Source organism: Callorhinus ursinus, unplaced genomic scaffold (assembly GCF_003265705.2).
Source record: "Callorhinus ursinus isolate GAN/ISIS: 27379988/994484 unplaced genomic scaffold, GSC_fseal_2.0 scaffold11, whole genome shotgun sequence".
Taxonomy (NCBI): Eukaryota; Metazoa; Chordata; class Mammalia; order Carnivora; family Otariidae; genus Callorhinus; species Callorhinus ursinus.
Genome location: NW_027397073.1, coordinates 47386573 through 47395802, shown reverse-complemented (window position 1 = coordinate 47395802; position 9230 = coordinate 47386573).

The window sequence follows — 9230 nt, the reverse complement described above, 5'->3', positions numbered from 1 at the left end:
GCTGCCCGGGCCCCCCCGGGGCCCCCAAGCCGCGACAAAGGGGGGGGGCCCCCCCCCCCCCCCCCCGCGCCTGCCTCTTAAAGGTACCCGGCCTGCGCTGGTTCCGCAGCTGCCCCGTGGGCAAGCGGCGTCCGGCTGCCGGGGGAGGTCGGGGGAGAAATTAGATCGCCCTGCAGGGGCTGCGACCACCTGTGGAGAAAGGGCGGACAGTAGTCGCTGTAAAAAAGGCGAAAATGGTAGACGAGGAAAAATTGCAGTTTACAAAACAATTTACGACACTCCATTACCGTTTAAAGAAAACTGTCCATCGCTGTTTCTAAAGGATGGGACCAAAATGTTGTTGCTTTACTGAATTTTCCCCATATTCTACACTGAGTCTGTATTACTTTTGCAAAAGACACCAAAAAGTTAATGAAAACTACTATTTTAAAAGAAGGAACACGGAGGAGCTAGAATGAGTATAGTTTTTTTTTTTCCTAAGTCATTCCATTTTGTTGAAATTTACAGAAAATGAGAAATCCTCCCAAAAGTAGAGTTTCAAGCACTGCCCCTATTCCTAGTATATAGGGTGGAAATTTTACCACCCAAATTTTACCACGCAAATAGGAGTTAACATACCCAAAACATGTTGATGGACTTTGTCAGAAACTAGAGGTACAAGTGTTCCCCACGTGCAGAAACACAGATTTTGGAAATGCCCCACATACCAGGAAAACTTCACTTTTTTAAAATTTGTATTCCCTGTGTAAAAATGTTTATCAAACTATATTATCCAAGCAAACACTAGATGTATTGTATCTACATAAAAGATAAACTAAAAAGTAGTTTTCCCTTGACATTATTTTATGAAACCTACTTCAGAGCTAAATAGTCCTTACAAAGAAAAGTTTTGCCCAGCAGAATTTCTTTGAAATCAATAGCTGATACTTAACTTGATATTCTCTGAGCACTTTTAGTACATGAACAAGTTTGGGCCCTGTTATTTCCTAGTTATTACTTAACTTATTTTTTGACAGAATTTGCTTAACAAGCAGGAACAACAAGAACAGTAAAGAACCATGCAAATAGAAGCTGACATTTGTAGCAAAAGTGCTGATAGATCGCGCCAGAGCCATCGATTTTTCCAAAGCTGTATTATTGTTTCACAAAACAAACTAAACTAAGACTGAATGAAAATAAAATCGTCAGGTCTTAACATTGTCAAACAATCTGGTGTATACGAGATTGAGTTAGACCTAAACACACAAAAAGATTTAACTACTCGTATTGTTAATTGAGATTTTGAGACCGAAAGGCTCATAGTTACTAATTTGTTTTTTTGATAATGGATCCATAAGTGCTCAATAAATGTTTGTTGAATTAAAAAAAAAAAGAGGGGAGCTCAGATAAAACAATGCCTTTGGGGGTCTTCCCCCAACAAATCTTTTTAATAATGAATTTTTTTGACAGCACACATGGAAAATTCTCAAAAGATGGCAGAAGCAGCAGCATACTTTTGGAAACACCATAAATCCCACGTTAAAAGCAGTCACCTAGCTGGCTCAATTGGTTGAGCGACTGACTCAATTTCAGCTCAGGTCATGATCTCAGGGTTGTGGGATTGAGGCCCTCATTGGGCTCAGTGCTAGGCCTGGGGCCTGTTTAAGGTTCTCTCTGCCCCTCCCCCTGCCCTCTCTCTCTTTCTCTCTCCCTCTCTAAAAAAAAATAATAACTAAATTAAAAACAAACATCAAGATTTCTTATGAATATAGATACAAAAATCCTCAACAAAACACTAGGGAAAGGAATCCAGCAACATGTGGAAGGAATTCACACCAAGACCAAGTATAATTTTTCCCAGGAATGCAAGATTGGTTTAACATTCAAAAATCAATTCATGTAATAACACCATATCAATAAAATAAAGAACAAAAACCACATGATCATCTCAGTAGAAACAGAGAAGGCATTTGACAAAATTCAACACCTCTTCATGATTAAAAACATTTAACAAAATGAGGAATAGAAGGGAATTTCCTCAATATGATAGAAAGCATCTGTGAAAACCCCACAGCTAGCATTATACTTAATGGTGAAAGACAATGCTTTCCTTCCTAAAATCAGGAAGAAGACAAGGGTGACCATTCTTGCCACTTCTATTTTACATAATATTGGAAGTTCTAGCCAGGACAATAAGGCAAGAAAATAAAATAAAAGGCGAGATCTATTGCAAAAAGGAACATACAAACAAAAACCCAAAGAAACAGAGGGACCTGGATGGCTCAGTTGATTAAGCATCCAACTTTTGGTTTTGGCTCAGGTCATGATCTCAGGGTCTTGAGTTCAGCCCCAAGTAGGGCTCTGCACATAGCGGGGAGTCTGCTTAAGACTGTCTCTCCCTCTCCCTCTGCCCTTGAGCCCCAGGCACACTCTCTCTCAAATAAATAAATCTTAAAAAACACACACACAAAGAAACAAAAAACGATCTCTACCATAGATGACAAGATTTTGAATATAAAAACCCCTGGGACACCGGGCTGGCTCAGTTGGTGGGGCATGCTACTCTCAATCTTGGGGTTGTTAAGTTTGAGCCCTATGTTGGGTATAGAAATTACCTAAAAATAAAATCTTAAAAAGAGTCATTGAGGGTGATATGGTCTAATATACATTTAATATGAGTTCTGTCAAAAAAGAATACGGGGCACCTGGGTGGCTCAGTCGTTAAGCGTCTGCCTTCGGCTCAGGTCATGATCCCAGGGTCCTGGGATCGAGTCCCACACTGGGCTCCCTGCTCAGCGGGAAGCCTGCTTCTCCCTCTCCCACTCCCCCTGCTTGTGTTCCCTCTCTCTGTGTCTGTCTCTGTCAAATAAATAAATAAATAAATAAATAAATAAATCTTAAAAAAAAATACAGAGCATGTGAAATTGGCATTTTTTCCAGAACTAATATAAAGAGTGAATCTTCAGATACAGTTTGTGTGTGTGTTTGTTTGTTTATAAAGATTTATTTATTTATTTGACAGAGAGAGAGAGCACAAGCAGGGGGAGAGGTAGGGAGAGGGATAGGCAGGCTCCTGCTGAGCAGGGAGCCCGATGCGGGGCTCGATCCCAGGACCCTGGGACCATGACCCAAGCCGAAGGCAGACGCCTAACTCACTGAGCCACCCAGGCGCCCCTTCAGATATAGTTTAGACAACGAATCCCAAGCAAACTACATGAAAAGAAATCCACTTAGCCATATTTTCATATTTAAATTCATATTTTGATTATAGTAAAAAAACCCACATAATTCACTATCTTAACTTTTTTTTTACGATTTACTTATTTATTTTAGAGAGAGAGAGAGAGAGAGAGCACAAGTGGGAGGGACAGAGGGAGAGGGAGAGATAATCTCAAGCAGACTCCTCGCTGAGTGTGGAGCCAGACTCGGGGGGCTCCTGAGCCGAAACCAGGAGTCAGATGCTTAACCAGCTATGCCACCCAGACACCCCACTATCTTAACCATTTTTAAATGCACACTATAGTCGTGTTAAGTATATACACATTGTTGTGCAACATATTTATAGAACTTCGCATCTTGCTAAACTGGGGTTCAGCAAGTTAAACCTGAAACTCTAGGTCTATTGAATGACTCCTCTTCCTGTTTACCCCCAAGCCTCCAACAACCACCATTCTACTTTCTGGGTCTAAAAGTTTGACTACCTTAGGGGCACCTGGGTGGCTCAGTCATTAAGCGTCTGCCTTCAGCTCGGGTCATGATCCCGGGGTCCTGGGATCGAGCCCCGCATCGGGCTCCCTGCTGGGCGGGAAGCCTGCTTCTCCCTCTTCCACTCCCCCTGCTTGTGTTCCCTCTCTCGCTGTCTCTCTCTCTGCCAAATAAATAAATAAATAAATAAATCTTAAAAAAATAAATAAATAAAAGTTTGACTACCTTAGACACCTCTTGTAAGTAGAATCAAATACGTATTTTTTATTAAATATTATTCTCCTTTCATTTATCATTTATAGCCAGATTGTTATATCAATTTTTTATGTATTGTGCGGTAAAGGAAGCAAAACAAACTACCTGTTATTAAAAAATGGCAGTGGGTTGCATAAGGTTCAGAACCATTAAGTCCCAACTGAACCCAACTGAACCATCTCCATAACATTGCACTCTAGCAACATTTTTTTTTTAAGATTTTATTTTTAAGTAATCTCTATACTCGACGTGGAGCTCAAACTCACAACTCCTAGATCAAGAGTCTCATGCTCTACTGACTGAGCCAGTCAGGTGCCCCAAGCAAACTTATGAAAATGCCGAGTCGTTGCTAAATACACCACAGACTTTCCTGCCCCTATGCCTTGTCTTACAGCATTCTTTCCCCCTGAAACTAGCTTTATAGCTTCTCTCCAACCTTCATGGCGTAGTTTGGTGGCACCTCCCTCCTCCATGTAGCCTTTCCACATCTCATTAACTCACAGTAAATCCTGAAACATCCACTCTCTATATAGATGTTCTTTGGCAATTAATCATGCACTCTTTTGAGATAGAAGTGTTGTGTTATTATGTAATGTGTGAATATATTATCTCTCCAACTATATCTGATAGTTCTTTGTTTCTCCCACAGGGCTTCAGGAGTATCCTAGGCAGTTAATAAATATTTGTTGATTGCCTGAAACAACTACTTGCGAAATAGACTCAATTAGTTTCAGTATTAAAGACTAAAGAGTTTTATATCTGTTCTCTTTATTTATTTATTTTTTTTAAAGTAGGCTCCATGCCCAATGTGGGGCTTGAACTCACGACCTTGAGAGTCACATGCTCTACCAACTGAGCCAGCCAGATGCCCCTGTTCTCTTTAGAGACCAAGAATCTGCTGATTCCATGTGTTTAGGCAGTGCAAATTCTAGAATAGCTTTGTCTCTGCTGAGCACCAGTGAGTTTATCAAGAGGTGATAGGGAGTAAATCTGGAGCTAAATCCTTTAAACATTGTGCTTATTCCATTTCACAGAGACGTGGCCATTATACCATTCAAGGACTCACTCTTAAATTACATAGGACTATATGCCATTGTTCGTAAACCACACTTTTTATATTAATAATATTTATAAATGTGAACTGTAAACTTTTTCAATATTGTAAATTTCATTCTATCTTCCCATTTAAGAAGTAGATGGTTGGTGGCATCAGGGATATACCTTAAATCATTATAACCATTAAAATTGTTAACCCACAAGCTCTATTCTAATCTGGAACTCCATCCCATGGTGAAAGAACTTCCCATATTCCCACAGCCTACCTTCTCTAAAACTTGAGCACCCTCTGAGACTGGGTCCAGGGCAAGGAATAAGGGTGTCCTGGTGTCCAGGGCAAGGAATAAGGGTCAGCATTCTTTGCTATCTCCAGATCAACTCCCAAAGCATTAATCCCGCATCCAACCCCTCAGGAAAATGACTCTCCTCTGGCATCTCTGACCATCCCTCTCTCACTCTGTCTAAGCTTCCTTACCAGCATCATCTACAAATCTCTGGGGTACAATCTGCACATATTTGAAAGACTCTGGCACCTGCTCATACTCATTGCACTCCACCCCAAGCCCTGCCATCCTGCTGGATGATTTTAAGGTCCATGTGGATCCAACATCCTGACTTTTTAAGCCTCCAAACCTCATCCTCACCATTTCTTCTCCATGACTTCCTCTGACTTGGGAATAACCTGCCTCTGCTCTACCTCTAAAACTCTTAAATAGCACTGTCTCTCACTGTGCTCTCTCTCTCTCTCTCTCTCTCTCCTTCTCTGAGGTGAAATTCACATAACATAAAATTAAGATTCATGTATTTATTTTGGAGAGAGAAAGAGGGAGAGAGAGAGAGAGAGAGAGCGAGCAAGTGCGTGGGGGAGTGGAGGGGCAGAGGGAGAGAGAATCTCTCCGGGATCATGACCTGAGCCAAAGGCAGATGCCTAACTGAGTGAACCACCCAGGCGCCCATTTGGTTTCCTTTAAAGGCTGCTCTTCTTGGCTTATAGATGGCTGCTCTCTTGCTGCCCCTTCACATGGATGTCCCTCTGTGAGCGGGTGCCCTAGATGTCTCTTTCTTTTCTTATAAGAACACCAGTCATACCAGATTAGGGCCCCACCTTAGCGTCATTATTTTAACTTAGTCACCTCTGTGAGACCTTACCTCCACATATTCTTACATTCGGAGATACTGGGGGTTGAGACTTCAATATGAATTTTGGGGGACATGATTCGATCCATAAAAGTTGATTTTCATGGCTGAATAATATTCTATTGTATGTATACACGGTATTTTGTTTATCCATTCATCCACTGATGGACATTTGGGTTGTTTCCACCTTTTGGCTATGGTGAATAATGGTTTCACGAACATTCAGGTACAAGTATTTGTTTAGTACCTGTTTTCGGTTCTCCTGGGTACATACCTAGGAGTGGAATTGCTGGGTCATATAATTCTATGTTTAACTTTTTGAGGAACTGCCAGATTGTTTTCCACAGCAACAGCACCATTTTACATTCCCACCAGCCATGTAGGAGGGTTCTCCACATCTTCACCAACTCTTGCTATTGAGCTCACTACCTCTTCACTCTTCAACTCCGTTAGGGCATTTCTCCCACTGAATTTCTTCACTCAACTTCATCAAAATCTCTTGTCCCTTAACTCCTTACATTCCCCCTAAAAGCTATCTCTTTTTTCATTTCTTTCCATAGCTAATATAAACCACATAATTCATTATGTGTGACACTGACTCCCCAAGTGTCAGTTTTCCAATCTATAAAATGGGGATAACAATATCCCTCAGAATTGTTTGAAGAACCAAATGAGCTATGGGGCACCTGGGTGGCTCATCGGTTAAGCGTCTGACTCTTGATTTCAGTTCAGGTCATGATCTCAGGGTCGTGAGATCAAGCCCTGCGTTGGTCTCCATGATAAGCGGGGGGAGTCTGCTGGAGATTCTCTCTCTCTCTCCCCCCTCTCCTTTTGCCCCTCCCCCACTTGTGCCCTTTCTCTCTCTCTCTCAAATAAGTAAATAAATATATATTAAAAAAAGAACCAAATGAGCTAATCTGCTTGAAGTGTTTAGTTCAACACATAGTAAGCGTTCACTAAATGGTAGCTATGATAGTGACTATCAGACTTCTAATTTTAGCCCTTACTTTTTCTCATAAACTCCAGGCTGCCATTGGTCATTTTCTACTGCATCCACTCAGTTCATTCATTCACACATATTTATTTATTTAAAAAAATTTGTTTTAATTTTTTTATTAGACACAGAGAGAGTACAAGCAGGGGGAGCAGCAGAGGGAGAAGGAAAAGCAGGCTCCCCACTGAGCAGGGAGCCCGATATGGGGTTCGATCCTAGGACCCCAGGATCATGACCCGAGCTGAAGGCAGACGCTTAACTGTCTGAGCCACCCAGGCACCCCATTCATAGATATTTATTGAGGCACCATACTAGGCATTGATTTCAACAGTGAGCAGAATGAACATGGTCCCTGCTCTCAGAGAGTAAAAAGAAAATAGGCAAATAAATGTGTATTTATACCTTTTGATAGCTGCTATTTTCATAGGCAACTTAAGTTTAAAATATCCAAAATTAACATTATCTTCCCTCCAAAGCAGATCTTCAGGTACCACCATCTACCCAAACTAGTTGAAAAATTAGAAGTTATTTCAGCTCTTTGAACTTCATTGAGATGCCTTACCTCCCATTCCACCACTACCCCTACTTGGTAACTACAAACATCAGGCACCAAAACCCAAAAATAAAATCTTGGAAATAAGAGAAATGAGATAAGAGTTGGGATATTCAAAGTCACCTTATAGAAATAAAAGAAATTTCTGAGACTTGAAATTAGTCTCAAAATATTAACACATTTAAAGAATGTGTCAGTGGAAGTCCAGGCAACCCTCGTCATTAATTGCCTGGCAGGCTTTCCAGTCTCCAGCCTCACCTCTCCCCAGTACACCCATCAGACAGCAGTCAGAATTATCTTCCTAGTAAGCAAATCTAAAAACATTATTCTTCCCATTTAAAATCTTTTAATGACTATTGTCTAAACTCTGAAGTTCTTAGCATTAAAATCTCTTAGACCTGGTCCTTCCCTGCATTCTTCAACCCAATCTTTTACTTTGTCCCTTTTGAACTCTGGGTTCAGGCTATGTCAAACCACTTGCCCTTTTCCACCTCTTGTTGTATACAGTTCCTCCTTCCCTTCTGTGGAAGCCACCACTTGCCCTACAGGCTTTCTTAGTGATGCCTGCTTATCTTTCAAGACTGAGTTCAGTGTCATCAACTCTAAGAAATCATTCCTGAACGTCTACGTAGATCTGACCTCCTTCCTTTATGTCATCCCTGCATATATTTTTATCATAGCATCTTTTTTTTTTTAAAGATTTTATTTATTTCAGAGACAGAGAGAATGAGAGATAGAAAGCAGGAGAGGGAAGAGGGTCAGAGGGAGAAGCAGACCCCCCGCCGAGCAGGGAGCCCGATGCGGGACTCGATCCCTGGACGCCAGGATCATGACCCGAGCCGAAGGCAGTCGCTTAACCAACTGAGCCACCCAGGCGCCCTATCATAGCATCTTTAACTTAATTGTACTGTGTTTATGACTTCAAGGTCCATAAGGATGCGCACCTATTTTTATTCATATTTGTCGCATCAACAAAATGTGTTGAATAAAATGATCTAAAACAAATATCCAGATTCTTAGTTCTACTTTTGACTTCCTGTCTTTTTCTTATACGTCCCCCAATAAGCCCCTCACTGCACATTTTTGTCATGCACTGTGCCTCAGCCTTTCTTTTCCCTTTCTGCTCTTTTCCCTTTCATCTGCTCTTTTCTCTTTCATCTTTTTCTTTAGAAATTCTTGGCTAATTTAATAGGAACTCCAATAACTTCTCTTGGTTGACTCTCTCTCCTGTTTCTTTCTTATCCTGAATTGAGAGATCCATTTAATTTCTGGTTCCATCCATTTTCCCTCAACTATCTATACCCCAATTATAATCCTTTGAACCTTAAGAGGGAATGTAATTTCCACACACATTCACATATAGGCCCAACATTTGCCAAGCATAGGTCTGTATCCTATCATACAGTTATAATTTCGCCTTATTTTAATTTGGGGTTTTGGGAAGATTCAGAACATGTTCTGACCTGGAATAGCAAAAATTGTGTGCTAAGGGAAACCATCAAGGTGGGTATCCCAGGGATCTCAGCGTAGACGGTCAGGGATCCTGGCTCA